This window comes from Rattus norvegicus, chromosome X (assembly GCF_036323735.1).
Source record: "Rattus norvegicus strain BN/NHsdMcwi chromosome X, GRCr8, whole genome shotgun sequence".
Taxonomy (NCBI): domain Eukaryota; kingdom Metazoa; phylum Chordata; class Mammalia; order Rodentia; family Muridae; genus Rattus; species Rattus norvegicus.
The window spans coordinates 129,339,400-129,356,664 of record NC_086039.1 but is presented as its reverse complement, the minus strand read 5'-3'; the positions used below and the strand labels follow the sequence as shown (position 1 = coordinate 129,356,664).

Here is a 17,265-nt window from a genome sequence, read left to right as displayed (position 1 = left end):
CACCCTGAAAAACAGGCAGAAGCCTGATACCAAATAAATGAACCCTACAGGACTACTTAAACAAACCAGAAGCCATCCACATGTCCAGAGTACCAGCCCCCCAATATGGGCAGCAGAACCCTGCTGAACCAGAGACGAATCAGGCCACTTGAAATCCAATCCCCAAATTATGCAGAGATTCTTGCTGACTAGAGTCCATTCCAGCCAGAAGACCAAAAATTAAACAGAAACCAAGGAAAGAAACACCAATTGACAAAGAGAAAACCAGAAATAAGCACATAGTCCTATAAAATCTGATGCCTCCAAATCAAAATGCCTAAACATCAGTATAGAAAAGCAATCAAAACAAGCCAATGCATTATGTTACCACCAGAACTCAGTTATTCCATTACAGCAAGCCTTGAATATTTCAATACAGCTCACACACACACACACACACACACACACACACACACACACACACATACACCCTTATAGCCAACTTTATAAACATAATATAGGTCTTTAAAGAGGATGTGTATACATCCTTATAAAAAATTAAGAACAAGTCAAAATATTGGAGGAAATAAGAAAATACCTAAAAGAAGGCCAAGAATATCAGGAAACAAACAAATAAATAAATAAATAGGTAAAGGAACATGTTCAAGACCTGAAAATGGAAATATAAGCAATAGACAAAACAGTAACTGACAGAGTTCTGGAAATGGAATGTTCAGGTAGGTAAACAGGTATTATAGAGACAGTATCAACAAGAATATACAAAAGATGGAAGACAGAATCTCAGGCATTAAAGATAATATAGAAGATCATCAGTCAAAGGAAATGTCAAATTTAAGAAATTCCTAGTACAAAACATCTAGGAAAACTGAACAATGTATAATAGGAATAGAGGAATCCCAGCACAGAAACCGAAAGCAAATCTATTTTTAACAAAATCATAAGAGAAAATTTTCCCAACATAGAGAAATACATGCCTATAAAGATAAAAGAAGCGTATAGAATACCAAATATAATGGAACAGAAAAGAAAGTCCACATGCCACATGATAATTAAAACACTAAGCATAAAGAACGGGAAATAATTTTGAAAGGTTAAGGGGAAAACACCAAGTAAAATATATAGACAAATCTATTAGAATTACATTCCGATTTTGAGCTGATATTTCAAAAGCCAGACATTACTAAATATATGTCGTATAAATTCTAAGAAAATACAGATGCTAGACTACTACATGCAGAAATATTTTCATCACCATAAATGGAGAAAAACTATTGCAAGACAAAATCAAATTTAACCAATATCTATCAAAAATCAAGCCATATAGAAGATGCAAAAAGGAAACTCCTACCTAACCTAGGTAATTACAACTAGAGGCAATAAATAATCTCACACTCCCCAAATATAAAGAAGACACACACACACACACACACACACACACACAAACACACACACACACACACACACACACACACTCACATTACCACCACCACCAAAACTACCACCACCAGCACCAACAACATCAAAAAATTAACTACCACTGGCCAATAGTATCTCAATATCAATGAACTCAACCACCCCCCCCCAAAAAAAAAGATACTCATGTTAAAAGAATCAAAATGAGAACAGGATTCATCCTTCTCTACATACAAGGAGCAAAACTAATCAACAAAGATAGATTTTACATCAGAGTAAAGACTGAAAGAGCTTGAAGGAGCTCGAGACCCCATATGAACAACAATGCCAAGCAACCAGAGCTTCCAGGACTAAGCCACTACCCAAAGACTATACATGGACTGACCCTGGGCTCCAACCTCATAGGTAGCAATGAATAGCCTAGTAAGAGCACCAGTGGAAGGGGAAGCCCTTGGTCCTGCTAAGACTGAACCCCCTGTGAACGTGATTGTTAGGGGGAGGGCGGTAATGGGGGGAGGATGGGGAGGGGAAAACCCATATAGAAGGGGAGTGGAAGGGGTTAGGTGGATGTTGGCCCAGAAACCGGGAAGTGAATAACAATCGAAATGTAAATAAGAAATACTCAAGTTAATAAAGATGGGAAAAAAAAGAAAAATATTCTCCAAGAAAATAGACTGAAGAAGCAAGACAGTGTAGCTGTTCTGACATCTAACAAAACAGAAAATTAATTTTCACATGAAAATTAATTTAAAATATGGAGAATGACATTTCATACTAAATTGACCTTTCAACTCTTATCACCTATATTCCAAACAGAAGGTCACCCCCATTGGTAAAAGAAGCAAACAAAAAACAACAAGAAAACTAAATCTTAAGCCACATACCAACCCTCATACATTGACAATGTGAGACATCAATACACCAGTCTACCATTGTACAGATTATACAAATATAAACTAAATTGAGAAATAATAAAGTTAACAAATGTTATGAATCAAATGGCTCTAACAGATATCTACACGACATTTTACTCAAATTAACAGGAATATACCTTCTTAGTACCTAATGGTACTCTCTTGAAAATGGCTCATATAGTTGGTGTCATAGCAAGTCTCACCAGATACAAGAAGATTGAAATAACCTGTTAATCCTATGAAATCATCATGAATTAAACAACAGAAAGCTTAAGAACACATGAAAACCAAATAGCTCTATACTAAATTACTACTGGGTCAAGACATAATTGAAGATTTCCAGGAATTCAATGAAAATGAATTCACAACATATTGAAACTTATGAGATATGTTGAAAAATATGCTAAGAAGAAATATCATAGCACTGTGTGCCATCTCAAATTAGCTACTTAACAACACACCTGAAAGCTCTAGAGTAAAAAGAAAAAAAAAACACCCCAAAAGGAGTACATGGCAAGAAATAAACTGAGGGATAGTATCAATAAAATAGAAACAAATAGAACAGTAAAAAGAATCAATGAAGCAAAGAGTTGGTTGATTGGTTATTTGAAAAAAATAATAATTAAAAAATGTCAAACATTTACCCACATAAATTAAATGACAGAAAGAATATTAAAATGAACAAAATCAGAAATGAAAAAAGATAGAACAGACAATAAAGACATTCAAATGATCATTAGGTCATGCTTTAAAAAACTGTATTCCACAAAACTGGAAAATGTAAAAGAATTAGACAATTTTCTCAGTAGATATCATTTACCAAAGTTAAATCAAAATCAGATAAACAACTGAAATAAATCTACACCCCCAAATTAGAAACAGTAATTATGTCCCAACCAAAAAAAGCCCTGGGTCAGATGATGTTAGCACAGAATTCTACCAGACTTTCAAAGAAGAGCTTATGACAATACTCATATTATTCCACAAAATAGAAACAGAATAGACATTTCCAAATAGATTTTATGAGACTGTGGCCACTCTGATACCTAAACCACACAATGATTCAACAATAAAAAGCTAATTAGAGACCAATTTTCTTCATGAACACTTATGCAAAATACCCAAAACGTACACACCAGATGAATCCAAGAACACATCAAAAGGATTACTCACAATGATCAAGTCAGCTTATTCCCAGGGATGCAGGGCTGATTCAATATACAAAAGTTAGTCATTGTAATCCACAATAAAAACAAAGATACAAAATCATATGATCAACAAAGGCTGAAAAGACTTTGGAAAAATACAAACCTCTTTCATCATAAAAGTCTTTGAAAGATTAGGAATACAAGGAACATACTGAAACCTACTAAAGGCAATTTTGAGCAATTCTATAACTAATATCAATTTAAATAGTAAGAAACTCAAAGCAATTCTACTAAAGTCAAAAACAAGAAAATGTTGTTCATTCTCTTCCAATCTATTCAGTATAGTACTTGAAGCTCAAGCTGGATCAATGATACAACTAAAGGAAATCAAGGGGATACATACTGGAAAGGAAGTATTGCTATTTGTTGATGATATGATAATATGTATAAGCAATCCCCAAAATTCTACCATGGAACTTCTATACCTGATAAACACCTTTGGCAAAGTTGCTGGATACAAAATTAACTTTAAAGATGCCGAAGCTTTCTTATGTATAAATGAGAAATTGATAAAGAAATCAGGGAAATAATACCTTTCACAATAGTCACAAATAATATAAAATGCCTTGGTATAACTGTAAGCAAGCAAAGGACCTATAAGACAAAAACTTCAAGTGTCTGAGGATGAAATAGAGGAAGATATCAGAAGTTGAAAAGATCTCCCATGTTCATGGGTCAAAGAGGGTTAACATAGAAAAACTGGCCATTTTGCAAAAAAGCAATCAGTGCAATCACCATCAACATTTCAACACAATACAGACCTTGAAAGAACAATTCTCTGCTTCATATGGAAAAATTAAAAAAATGTTAAAACAATTATGTGCAATAAAAGAATTTCCAGAGTTATCACTATCTCTGATCTCAAGCTGTAATAGCTGTTACCTCTACTGGGCATACACCAAAAAGTTGCTCCAACGTACAACAAAGACACATGCTCCACTATGTTCATAGCAGCCCTATTTATAATAACCAGAGGGAAACTGGGCAGAACCCAGATGCCCTTCAACAGAGGAATTGATACAGGAAATGTGATACATCTATACAATCGAGTACTAGTTTACTGTCAAAAAAAATGACTTCATGAAATTCATAGGCAAATGGATTGAACTAGAAAATATCATGCTAAGTGAGATAACCAAACACAAATGGTATGCACTCACTGGTAAGCGGATATTAGCCCCAAAGCTTGAATTACCCAAGATACAATCCACAGATCACATGAAACTCAAGAAGGATGACCAAAGTGCTGATGCTTCACACCTTTTTAAAAGGGGGAACAAAAATATTCATAGGAGAGGTTATGGAGGCCAAGTTTAGAGCAGAAACTAAAGGAATGGTCATTCAGAGCCTACCCCACATGTGGCCCATACATACTTTGTGGCTACCAAGGCTAGATAAGATTGATGAAGCTAAAAGTGCATGGTAACAGAAACTGGATATAGATCTCTCCTGAGAGACACAGCCAGAGCATGTCAAATACAGAGGCAAATGCTAGCAGCAAATCACTGAACTGAGAACAGGACCACCATTGGAGGAGTTAGAGAAAGGATTGAAAGATCTGAAGGGGCTTGCAACCCCATAAGAACAACAATGCCAACCAACCAGAGCTCCCAGGGACTAAACCACTACCCAAAGACTAAGAATGGACTGAGTCATGGTTCCAACTACATATGTAGCAGAGAATGGCCTTGTTGGGCACCAGTAGAAGGAGAAGCCTTTGTGCCTGTCAAGGTTGGATGCCCAGTGTAGTGGAATGTCAGGGAGCCATGAAGGGGGGTGGATTGAGAGGGGAAAACCCTTATAGAGGAAGAGGAGGGGGATGAGATAGGGGACTTAAATTCGGGAGACCTGGAAAGGGAATAGCATTTGAAATGTAAATAAAAAATATCTGATAAAAAACATAACAAAACAAAACCAAAACAAACAAACAAAAAAAAAAAAAACCACGTTACTGACATAAAAACATACAGGTTGATCAATGGAATAGAAATGAAGTCCCAGACAAAAATCTGCATATACAATTGATTTTTGACAAAAAAAAAACAAACAAACAAAACAAAACAAAAAAACAGAAATATACAATGGAAAAAGGAAAGCATCTTCAACAAATGATGCTAATCTAACTGGATGTCTACATGTAAAAGAATGAAAATAGATCTATATCTATTTCCATGTACAAAATTCACATTCAAGAAGAACAAAGGTCTTGACATAAAACCAGATACCCTGAAAATTATAGAAGAGAAATTGGAGAATAAGCTTGAACCCATTGGCCCAGTAGAAAACTTCCTGAACAGAACCATTAATAACATAGGTAATCAGACCAACAATTAATAAATGGGGCATCATAAAACTGAAAAAAAATTGTGATTCAAAGGACACCATCAAAAGGACCGAATGAGAAAAGATTTTCTCCAACCCTATAGCTGACATCCAAAATATATGAAGAACTCAAGAAACTAGATATCAACAAACTAAATAATCCAGTTAAATATGGGGTACCTATCTAAATGAACTTCTGAAGAGAAGAGTCTCAAACTGTTCAGAAAACTTTAAAGAAATATTCTTAGCCACCATGAAAATGCAAATCAAAACAAGTTTAAGATTCCGTCTTGCACAATCAGAATGGTGAAGATCAAAACCATGAGTGATATTCATGATGACAAGTATATGGAGCAAGGAAAGCACACACCCCCCCCATTGCTGGTGGGAATGCAAACTTGTACAGGCACGGTGGAAATTAATATGTTAGTTTCTCAGAAAATTAGACATAATTCTATATCAAGACACAGCCATATAACTCAGGTATATACTCCAAGGATGCTCTACCCTACCATAAGGATATTTGCTTATTTATGTTCCTGAAACTGGAATAAACTTAAATGTACTTAATCAAGAATTGATAATGTAAATGTGGTACATTTATACAATGGAGTATTCCTCAGCTGTTAAAACCAATGACATCATGAAACTTGCAGTTAAATTGATGGAACTAGAAAAAAATTATCCTGAGTGAGGCAATCCAAATACTGAAAAACAAATATATTAGGTACTTACTTCTAAGTGGATATTGACTGTAAAGTTAAAAACATGCTATTCTTCAAGCTTAAGGCAGATGCAAGTATCTAACTGGCAAGGGAAAGTAGAATAGATTTTGTGGGTTGACTAGTGAGTGGGTAGGTGGTGTTGGAAATAGGAGAGCTCAGCAGGGAAAGGGAAGGAAGGTGAAAATACTGAGAGAACCATCTGAAATTAGGGGTTATTTGGGGCCAGTTGGAAAACCACTGCAATGGAAGCTCCATGGAATCTACAAGAGTATCACTGTCAAAGACTCCTAGTAATAGGGGAACCAGGACCTGAACTAGCCATCCTATGTAACCAGGCAAGGCCTCAAGTTGAGGAATTGAGACTTCACCTCAGCCACAAAACCTTATATCTAGTTTGATCTGCATGTAGAATATGCTAGAACAGGAACTTAGCAGAACTTTCGTCAAAGAGACCAGAGAGACTTCATCTAGCAACTAATGGGAGCAAATGTAGAGTTCCAAAACCAAGCATTAGGTAGAGCTTGAAAAGTCCTACAGAGGATGTGGAAGGAGGATCAGTGGAATCAGAATAGTCAAGGACATCATGAGAACATGCTCCAAGTAGTCAACTGCCTGGGACTCATGGAGGCTCACAGAGATCATGGAGTCTGTAGTGCTCTGTCTTGGGCTCTCTGCATATATGTTGTGGCTGAGTAGCTTAGTATACTTGTGGGAATCCTAACAATGAGACTGGAGGCTGTTGCTCACTTTATTGTCTACTTGTAGGACCCCTTTCCTCATACTGTTTTGCCTTGCCCAGCCTTGATGTGATGGCATGTGACTGGTCTTATTATAGCTTTTTATGCTATGTTTGATTGATGTCCCTGGGAGAGACATCTCTTATCTCAGACAGAGGAGAGGTGGGAGGAGAGAGGTTAGGGTGAGTGAGCGGAAACTGCAGCCAAGGTATACTAAACGAGAAGAATAAATAAAAAGAAAACAATTCTAAAAATAAAAGAATAATTTCAAATACTTTTATCTAAGAGAGTCTAACTGACAACATAAAATGAATGAATAAAGAGTGACTATAAATTGAAAGCTTTTCTGTTTACAATTTGGAGGGACATTTTGCTACTCAAATTGAATAAATTTGCATAAAAATTTGGAATATATACCTAAACAAAGGCGTACTTAATATAGCAGTTTAAAAATTTATGGTGGATGCCTGTACTGAACACTATATCTTAAAATAGCAACATGATAAAAATATTGTTTTAATAAATTTAGACCAAATCTTTCTGACAATGAACAAAATTTACAAAAAATAAATTTTGGTGGAAATATGCCTAGTTTTCCTTTCACCATAGTAAAGATTCCATTATCTAGACATGTTGAAAAAACTGTCAAAATTTACGTGGTACAAAATTTAAATAAAATTCACTTATCACAGACAATAATTCAAAAATATTTGCTTTGGGGATTAGTTTTGTTCTATTTTTCACAAACAAGTCTGAGCAAAATAGTTATCATGCTATTATAGTGTACCAAAAAGGACTTACCTAGTAACACTGGTGTGCTTTCTTTGAAAGAGTTTCACTGTGTATTCATACTGGCCTGGATTTTTTAATTAATTTATATATTTTTATTTACGTTTCAAATGTTGTTCCCTTTCCTGGTTTCTCAGACATAAGCCCACTATCCTGCCCCCTCCCCTTCCCCTTCTTCTATAAGGTGTTTCCCTCCCAATCAATCACCCCTTCCTACCCCCCAACATTCCCCTACACTGGGGACTAACCTTGGCAGTAACAAGTGCTTCTCCTTCCACTGGCCGCCAACAAGGCAATCCTCTGCTACATATGAAGCTGGAGCAATGGGTCAGTCCATGTTTAGTCTTTGGATAGTGGTTAAGTCCCTTGGAGCTCTGTTTGGTTGGCATTGTTGTTCTTATGGGGTTTCAAGCCCCATTCAGCTCTTTCAATCCTTTCTCTAATTCCTGGAACATAGGTCCCTTTCTCAGTTGAGTGGTTTGATGCTAGCATTTGCCTCTGTATTTGACATGCTCTGGCTGTGTCTCTCAGGAGACATCTATATCTGGTTCCTTTCATCACGCACTTCTTAGCTTCATCAATCTTATCTAGTTTTGTGGGCTGTATGTGTATGGGCCACATGTGAGGTAGGTTCTGATTGGCCATTCCTCCAGTTTCTGCTCCAAAATTTGCCTCCATATCTCCTACTATGAATATTTTTGTTCCCCCATTTAAGAAGAAGTGAAGCATCTGCACTTGGGTCATCCTTCTCCTTGAGCTTCATGTGGTCTGTGGATTGTATCTTGGGTAATTCAAGCTTTTGGACTAATATTCACTTACCAGTGAGTGCATACCATGTGTGCTTTTCTGTGGTTGGGTTACCTCACTCAGCATGATATTTTCTAGTTCAATCCATTTGCCTATAAATTTCATGAAGTCATTTTTTGATAACTAAGTAGTACACCATTGTGTAGATATACATTTTCTGTATCCATTCTTCTGTTGAAAGGCATTTGCATTCTTTTCAGCTTCTGGCTATTATAAATAAGACTGCTATGAACATAGTGGAGCATGTGGTGTTGTATGTTGGAGCATCTTTTAGGTATATGCCCAGGAGTGGTATACCTGGGTCCTTAGGTAGCGCAATGTCCAATTTTCTGAGGAAACTCCAGACTGATTTCCAGAGTGGTTTTACCAGTTTGCAATTCCCACCAACAGTGGCCTGGAATTTGTAATACTGCTTTATCCTATCCCATAAGAGGGCCCTATTTTGTAGAGGCTGGAGAGAATAGGAACTCTGGAGGATCTAGAAGAGCTAGGTAAAACTGTCTATTTTCCAAATAAGGAGTTCCCTATACTTTAGTTGAAGGGAAGCAGATGAGGAGGATCGACAAAGTCAGACCAAGGAAATGAACAAGGAGGAGCAGATGATCAGTATACAGAAACTCTTGACTACAAAACTTCCTTCTGTTAGTTTACTGGTGCTTAAGTGGAACAATGGTGCAACAGTGGAGGAGTTGGTGAGCAGAGCTGGGAAAGTTTAAAATTTTGTCATATGCTGATGAACTAAAGAAATTTACTCTACAGAGAATGAAGGAAATTCAAGCATGATTGGCTTATTGGTTCTTATTGCTAGTCAATCATACTTTCAGCACTTCCCCTAAGGGGGTACTATGATGTCACAACCCAGAATTTGATCTTGTCATGAAGCACTCTCAAGACAAATTACAGTTCTCACTCTTGTTTCTTCCCAGGAAGATGAAATGGAGAAAGACTAAAAGCAAATGATAAAGGAAGCTTTTGCTGGGGATGATATCATCAAAGAGTTCCTAAAAGAGAAGAGAAAAACTATCCAGGCCAATAAGCCAAAGGACATGGATCCGACTTTGCCTGGCTGGGGATAGTGGGACAGCATGAACCTGAAGCCCGGAACCAAGAAAAGACACAGGTAGACGTGGGAAAATCCTGTAAAAAGAGCACAGTTCATCAGCTTTCCCTGAAGTGTGTCAACCTTTTGACTAAAATATTTCTTTCAGTATTTGGCTTTCAAGATTTCTTATTAAGGACCCTGAAGATCCTCCAAGAAAAGATAAGAATTTGCCCAATGTGCTTGTTAGTGAGAAGTACAACATTAACATTACAGCACACCAGGTAAGGTTTAGAGAGCTCTCTACTTGTCTGATCTCCATCGCTAGCTTCCCTTGAAAGAACTATTTTAGCATCAGTGGTGAGAGGGATGTGTGATGTTTACCTTCTTGATTGGCTTACTTTTGTATATTTAAGACAGGATGTGCTCCAGATGTCCTTGAACTCCAAATTCTCTGTGGTGGGCAGGACCCACACCTCCAATCACTAATTTCAGCACCCCTTTTTAGTATATGTGTCACCATACCTGACTGGGATGCCTGATGACCACCAACAGACCAAATTTGTCTTTTCCACTGAGAGTAGCAAAGCCAGGCAGGCTGTCCTTTTCTAACTACTGACCAGGTTTAGTCTGAAGAGAGTATCATTCCAGCAGTAAAGAAGCCCTCAAGTCACAGATTCAGGTTAAATTGCTTTAAATGAGTCTTGCCAAAGTAAAACTTAACCACTCTGCAGTAGGTTTGTACTTGTAGACAAGGTAACATTCAAACAGAGACCAGTAGGACTGAGCCATGTCTCAAGAAAAGTGATAAAAAATCAGTGTCTATGCACAAAAATGAGTGGATTTTAAGTAGAATCATTTGTTAATAAGCAAGGGATGAGTTAGCAAAGGTGGCAGCAAGTGGATCTCTGGTCTACATAATGAGATCTAGGACAGCCAGAACTATATAGTAAGGCCCTGTCTCAAAAAGTAATAATAATACTAGTAATCAAGGGATGTTTGCTTATAGCAGGACACTAAACCATAATGCTGGTCCCATAGATATCACACAGGAAATATCAGGCACTGTTGGGTACAGTCACATAAAGTGGAAAGGTTAGAAAATAGGCAGAAGATCCAAATAGAAATTGGGCTACTCTATGGCTGAACATGTGACCCAAGTGACATTGAACTCCATAACCTGTATGTTCCTTTACATCCTGATGTTTGTCCCTCGTGAGTATGATATTGACATGAATTATACTTGCCCAGGTAAAAGAGGAATCAACTATTTAATGAGTACAGAACAGAGATGAGGGATGCTACTGGAGCTCTGAATATTTTCTAACATGTAGAAGTATAAACGTCACTTTTATTTACTCACAAGAAGGGTAAAATGTGAGCTGTTACCCAAGCTTTATGGAAACATGACTTGGGCTTAACCCAGAATATTTTAATCAAGCTATCCCTAGGCATAGGACTGGAAGGGTCTAGCTTGCAAATAATCTAATCTTCTGTTAGCCCAGACCTTAAAGGCTTCAGCTTTCAGCCTCCGTCTGCTAACCTAGATCCAGAATGTTTAAGCCCCTGAGACTTATTGCAGAATAAATTCAATTATTCTAAAGTTTTCTGAACTCTGGCTGGTTGGTTCAACACAGCTTTTTTGGCTCAAACTTCTCTCAAACCTGACTAATTCAAATTGGCTTCTCTTTGGCTTCTGACTGAATTGCTCTGCTTAGAAAAACTCACGGAATTACAAACTGAACTGTACTGACAGCACTGAGTTCAGGAACTGAACAGAACTAAAGGAACTCAACTGAACTCAATTGATTCCTACAGAACTGCACTGAAAGCAACTGCATTCAACTGAAGGCAAGTTTACTTCTCTCACTGGACTGCTCTTAATAGTCTCTCTTGTCTATTCTCATGAGAATTGTGCATATGCTATCTCTGACTCATTCTGTAAAATCTATCTCTGTCACTCAATTATACATCATTGCTTGGGATTAAAGGTGTATACTAAGAACATGTCCATATTCCAGCCAGAGGGATTGAAGGTGTATATTCCATGAGATTGACTAAAGGTGTGTCAATCCAGATAGAGTATACAGACACAGAAGGTCTTTAGATGTGATGCTTTACCAGAGTAGCAATAATGCCATATTAAAATCCTTCTATTTGAAAGACTTTGGCTTCAGTTACTAGCACTACTTAAATGTGGATATGACCAATACCTATAATTTCAACACTCCAGAAGTAGAAAAAGGGAAAACAGAACTTCAAAGCCTCCTTTGGCTACACAATGTTCCAGCTTAGGATACGTGAGACTCTATTAAAACACACACACACACACACACACACACACACACACACACACACACACACACACACACGAGAGAGAGAGAGAGAGAGAGAGAGAGAGAGAGAGAGAGAGAGAGAGAGAGAGAAAATTTGGCTATATTCTATTTCATTTCAGTTGACAACCCAACCATTATAAAAAATTGCAACTGTGAGAATACATAATTTGGTTATTGGGCATAAAAGAGAGTTAAAAAGAGTGGGACAGGTGAGAAAGCTCATTGCATAAAGGGGATTGCATAAAGCATGACAGCCTGAGTTTTCTACTTGGGGACCCCAGGCTTGTATATTTGGATGTTTGGTCTCCATTTGCAATATTATTTAGAAAGGATTTTGTGGTATGGCTTTGCTGAAGGGAGGGTATCATTGGGAGTGGGCTTTGAGGTTTCAAATATCAATGTCAGGCACACTCTTTTTCTTCCTGCTGCCATATTCCCCTCCATGATGGTTATAGATTCACACTCTGAAAATGTAAGCAAACTCCAGATTAAATGCCTTATTTAATAATACATTTTACTCATAGTTTTTCTTGACAGCAATAGAACAACTAAGACACCTTGTTAATATGTTATTGCCAGCTCAAACTTTGAAATTGCATTCCAAGAATCTCTGTTCATATTCTAGCCCACAATTCGACTTCTTACTCCTCTCTCTCCAACAAAGTATTTACTGTAGATCTGTTTAGCCACGAACTCACTTTGAAACTGAGGATGCTTTGAATACCTACCTGCTCCTCCTATCTCCTCTTCCTGAGCACTTGAATTATAAATGTAAAACTAGTACCTTGTTTATGTAGTTCTGGGGATTGAACTCAGAGCAATGTGCATCCCAGATACTAACAAGTGAACTACATCTCCCCAGGTCCCCTGGCCTCTAACATCCCTTAATGAGCAAGATATTATTTGTTCCCATGAACAATGCGTGCCAAACTAAGAAGAGGAAACTTAAAACTGAACTCAGTTTTTCATGTCCTAAACAAAAACGCAGCCTGTTTCTTTCAGTACTAGCATGACCATCAGGTAGTACTCAGTTTCTTTTGAATGTTCCATTAATTTTCTACAAAGAATACCAACTGGAAATTTTTTCAGTTTTTCTGATTATGTTTAGTTTTTTAAATATCTAGCAATTGGGGCATTGTTTACAGATCAGAAGGTAGGACCCTGGTGGAGTGAACAAGGGGCATGAGCTTGCTTACACTGGTGTTTATTTGTGGAAATCACTTCCTTTGTCTACATACTTGTTGGTGCCAAGGGGGATGACTGATACTGTCTGCATGGGCTAAACAGCTCTGCTTGCTCAGATGCCTCAACGGGATAAAGTTGAGCAAGGGGACCTGGAAGCATCCAGGATTCAGAAGCATATCTTTAGCTTCCTAAAGACATCAAAATTAATGAAGTAAAAAAAAAGAATTAAGAAGTGGAGTAGGGAGAAAAGATGTCAAAATTCAGAGATATATAAATATTCCACATTAATGGGTTATAATTTTAAACAATGATCCAAATTAAATTCAAATCCTTTTGAAGTACTTCTTGTCTAGTATTTATATTTTTGTGAAAATTTACAAAATATTATGTATCTATTCTTTACCTACCAATTTACTTATCTGTCTGAGTTGTGGAAATTTAACCCTAGATAAGTAACACATAAATTCTACCATTTTGCTGCATCCCCAGATCTCCAAATATTTCTTGTGATTCAAAGGAAAGTAAATTCCTCAGAGTTAAGAATCCTAAGTTAAGGATCATAGGGCTGTGTACTTTTTATTTATTTACTCATTTGATAGTTTATTTGATTGTTTGTTCTTTTTTACATATATTTCTTTACTTACATTTGAAATGATATTCCCTTTCACAGTTTCCTAATCATAGGACTCCATTCCTTCCCCGTCCCCCATACGGAGGTTCCAACAAACCACCCCCTTTACAGCACCCCCTATATTCCCCTGCACTGGGGGTCCACCCTTGGCAGGAAAAGGGGCTTCCCCTTCCACTGGTGCCCCAACAAGTCTATTCTCTGCTACATATGCAGTTGAAGCCCTGGGTCGTTCCATGTATATAGTCTTTCAGTAATGGTTTAGTCCCTGGAACTCTAGTTGGTTGCCATTGTTCTTATGGGTTTGCAAGCTCCTTCAGCTCTTTCAATCCTTCCTCTAATTCAACCAAAGGGCATCCTGTTCTCAATTGAGTGGTTTGTTGCTAGCATTGACCTCTATATTGGACATGGTCTGGATGTGCCTCTCAGGAGAAATCTATATCCGTTCCCTTTCAGCATGCACTTTTTAGCTTCATCAATCTTATCTAATTTTGGTGGCTGTATATATATGGGCCACATGGGCCACATATGGGGCAGGCTCTGAATGGCCATTCCTTCAGTTGCTACTCTAAACTTTGCTTCCATATCCCCTCCTATGGATATTTTTCTCCATTAAAGAAGGAATGGGAGCATCCACATTTTGGTCACCTTCTTCCTGAGCTTCCTGTGGTCTATGGATTGCATCTTGGGTAATTTGAGCTTTTGCACTAGTATCCACTTAACAATGAGTACATACCAAGTGTCTTTTTCTGTGATTAGGTTACCCCACTCAGGATGATATTTCCTAGTTCATAACATTTGCCTATGTATTTCAAGAAGTCATTGTTTTTGATAGCTGAGTAGTACCCCATTGTGTAGATGTATCACATTGTTTTAATCTATTCATCTGTTGAAGGGCATCTGGGTTGGTTCCAGCTTCTTGCTATTATAAATATAGCTGCTAGGAACATAGTGGAACATGTGTCTTTGTTGTATGTTGGGGCATCTTTTGGGTATATGTCCAAGAGTGGTATAGCTGGATCCTCAAGTAGTTCAATGTCTAATTTTCTGAGGAACCTCCAGACTGATTTCCAGAATGGTTGTACCAGTCTGCAGTCTCACCAACAATGGAGGAGTGTTCCTCTTTCTCCACATCCTCACCAGCATCTGCTGTCACCAGAGTTTTTGATCTTAGCCGTTCTCACTGGTGTGAGGTAGAATCTCAAGGTTGTTTTGATTTGCATTTCCCTGATGACTAAGGATGTTGAAGATGTCTTTATGTGGTTTTGGCCATTCAATATTTCTCAGCTGAGAATTCGTTGCTTAGCTCTGTACCCTATTATTATAGGGTTATTTGACTCTCTGAAGTCTAACTTCTTGAGTTCTTTGTATGTTTTGGATATTATCAGTTGTAAGATTTATAAAGATCTTTTCCCAATCCGTTGGTTGCCGTTTTGTCATAATGACACCATATTTTGCCTTACAGAAACTTTACAGTTTAGAACATAAGCCATTGTTGTTTTGTTCAGGAAAATTTCCCCAGTGCCTATGTGTTCAAGACTCTTCACCATTTTTTCTTCTACTAGTGTGAGTGCATCTGGTTTGATGTGGAGGTCCTTGACCCACTTGGACTTTAACTTTGTACATGGTGATAAGAATGGATTGCTTTGCATTCTTCTACATGCTGACCTCCAGTTGAACCAGCACCAGTTGTTGAAAATGCTATCTTTCTTCCATTGGATAGTTTTAACACCTTTGTCAAAGATCAAGTGAACATAGTTGTTTGGATTAATTCTTGAGTCTTCAATTCTGTTCCACTCATTTATCTGCCTATCTTTCTACAAATAACATGCAGTTTTTATGGCTATTGCTCTGTTATACTGCTTGAAGTCAGGGATGGTGATTCCCGCAAAAGTTCTTACATTGCTGAGTATAGTTTTCGCTATCCTGGGTTTTTTGTTATTGCAAATGAAATTGCAAATTGTTCTTTCCATCTCTATAAAGAGTTGAGTAGAAATTTTGATTGGGATTGCACTGAATCTGTAGATTGTTTTTGGCAAAATGGCCATTTTTACTATATTAATCCTGTCAATCCATGAGCATGAGAGATCTTTCCATCTTCTGAGATCGTCCTCAATTTCTTTCTTCAGAGACTTGAAAGTCTTGTCATATGGATATTTCACTTGCTTGGTTAAAGTCACACCAAGATATTTCTTACTATTTGGGACTATTGTGAAGGGTGTCATTTCCCTATTTTCTTTCTCATCCTGTTTATCCTTTAAGTAGAGGAAGGCTAGTGGTTTATTTGAGTTACTTTTATACCCTGACACTTTGTTGAAGTTGTTTATCAGGTTAAGGTGTTCTCTGGTGGAACTTTTGGTGTCACTTGAGTATACTATCATATCATCTGCAAATAGTGATATTTTCATTTCTTCCCTTCCAAATTGTATCCCACTGACCTCCTTTTGTTTTCTAATTGCTATGGCTAGGAATTTGAGTACTATATTGAGAAAGTAGGGAGAGAGTGGCCAGTTTTGTCTAGTCCCTGATTTTAGTGGGATTGCTTCAAGTTTGTCTCCATTTAGTTTGATGTTAGCTACTGGTTTGCTGTATATTGCTTTTACTATGTACAGATATGGACCTTGAATTCCTGATCTTTCCAGGACTTTTATCATGAAGGGGTGCTGAATTTTGTCAAATGCTTTCTCAGCATCTAATCAAATGACCATGTGGTTCTTATCTTTGAGTTTGTTTATATAATGGATTGTGTTGATGGATTTCCGTATATTAAACCATCCCTGCATCCCTGGGATGAAGTCTACTTGATCATGGTGGATGATTGTTTTGATGTGTTCTTGGATTCAGTTTGCAAGAATTTTATTGAGTATTTTTCTATCAATATTATTAAGGGAAACTAGTCTGAAGCTCTCTTTCTTTGTTGGGTCTTTGTGTGGTTTCAGTGTAAGAGTCTTTGTGGCTTCATTGAAGGAATTTTATAGGACTCCATCCATTTCCATTTTGTGGAAAAGTATGGACAGTATTGGTATGAGCTCTTCTATGAAGGTCTGATAGAATTCTCCACTAAACCCATCTGGTCCTGGGCTCTTTACATTTGGGAGACTTTTAATAACTGCTTCAATTTCTTTATGAGTTATGGGGTTGTTTATATAGTTTATTTGTTCC

General features: G+C 37.4%; 1 long non-coding RNA gene across 1 annotated transcript; it reads left to right on the top strand.

Annotated features, from left to right (window-relative positions):
- Positions 1–9,832: 9,832 nt before the first annotated feature.
- On the top strand, positions 9,833–11,898 carry LOC102555213 (uncharacterized). Its single transcript, XR_362564.5, has 3 exons — positions 9,833–10,035; positions 10,124–10,238; positions 11,673–11,898. It is a non-coding gene; the product is annotated as an uncharacterized LOC102555213 (long non-coding RNA).
- The last annotated feature ends 5,367 nt before the right edge of the window (positions 11,899–17,265 follow it).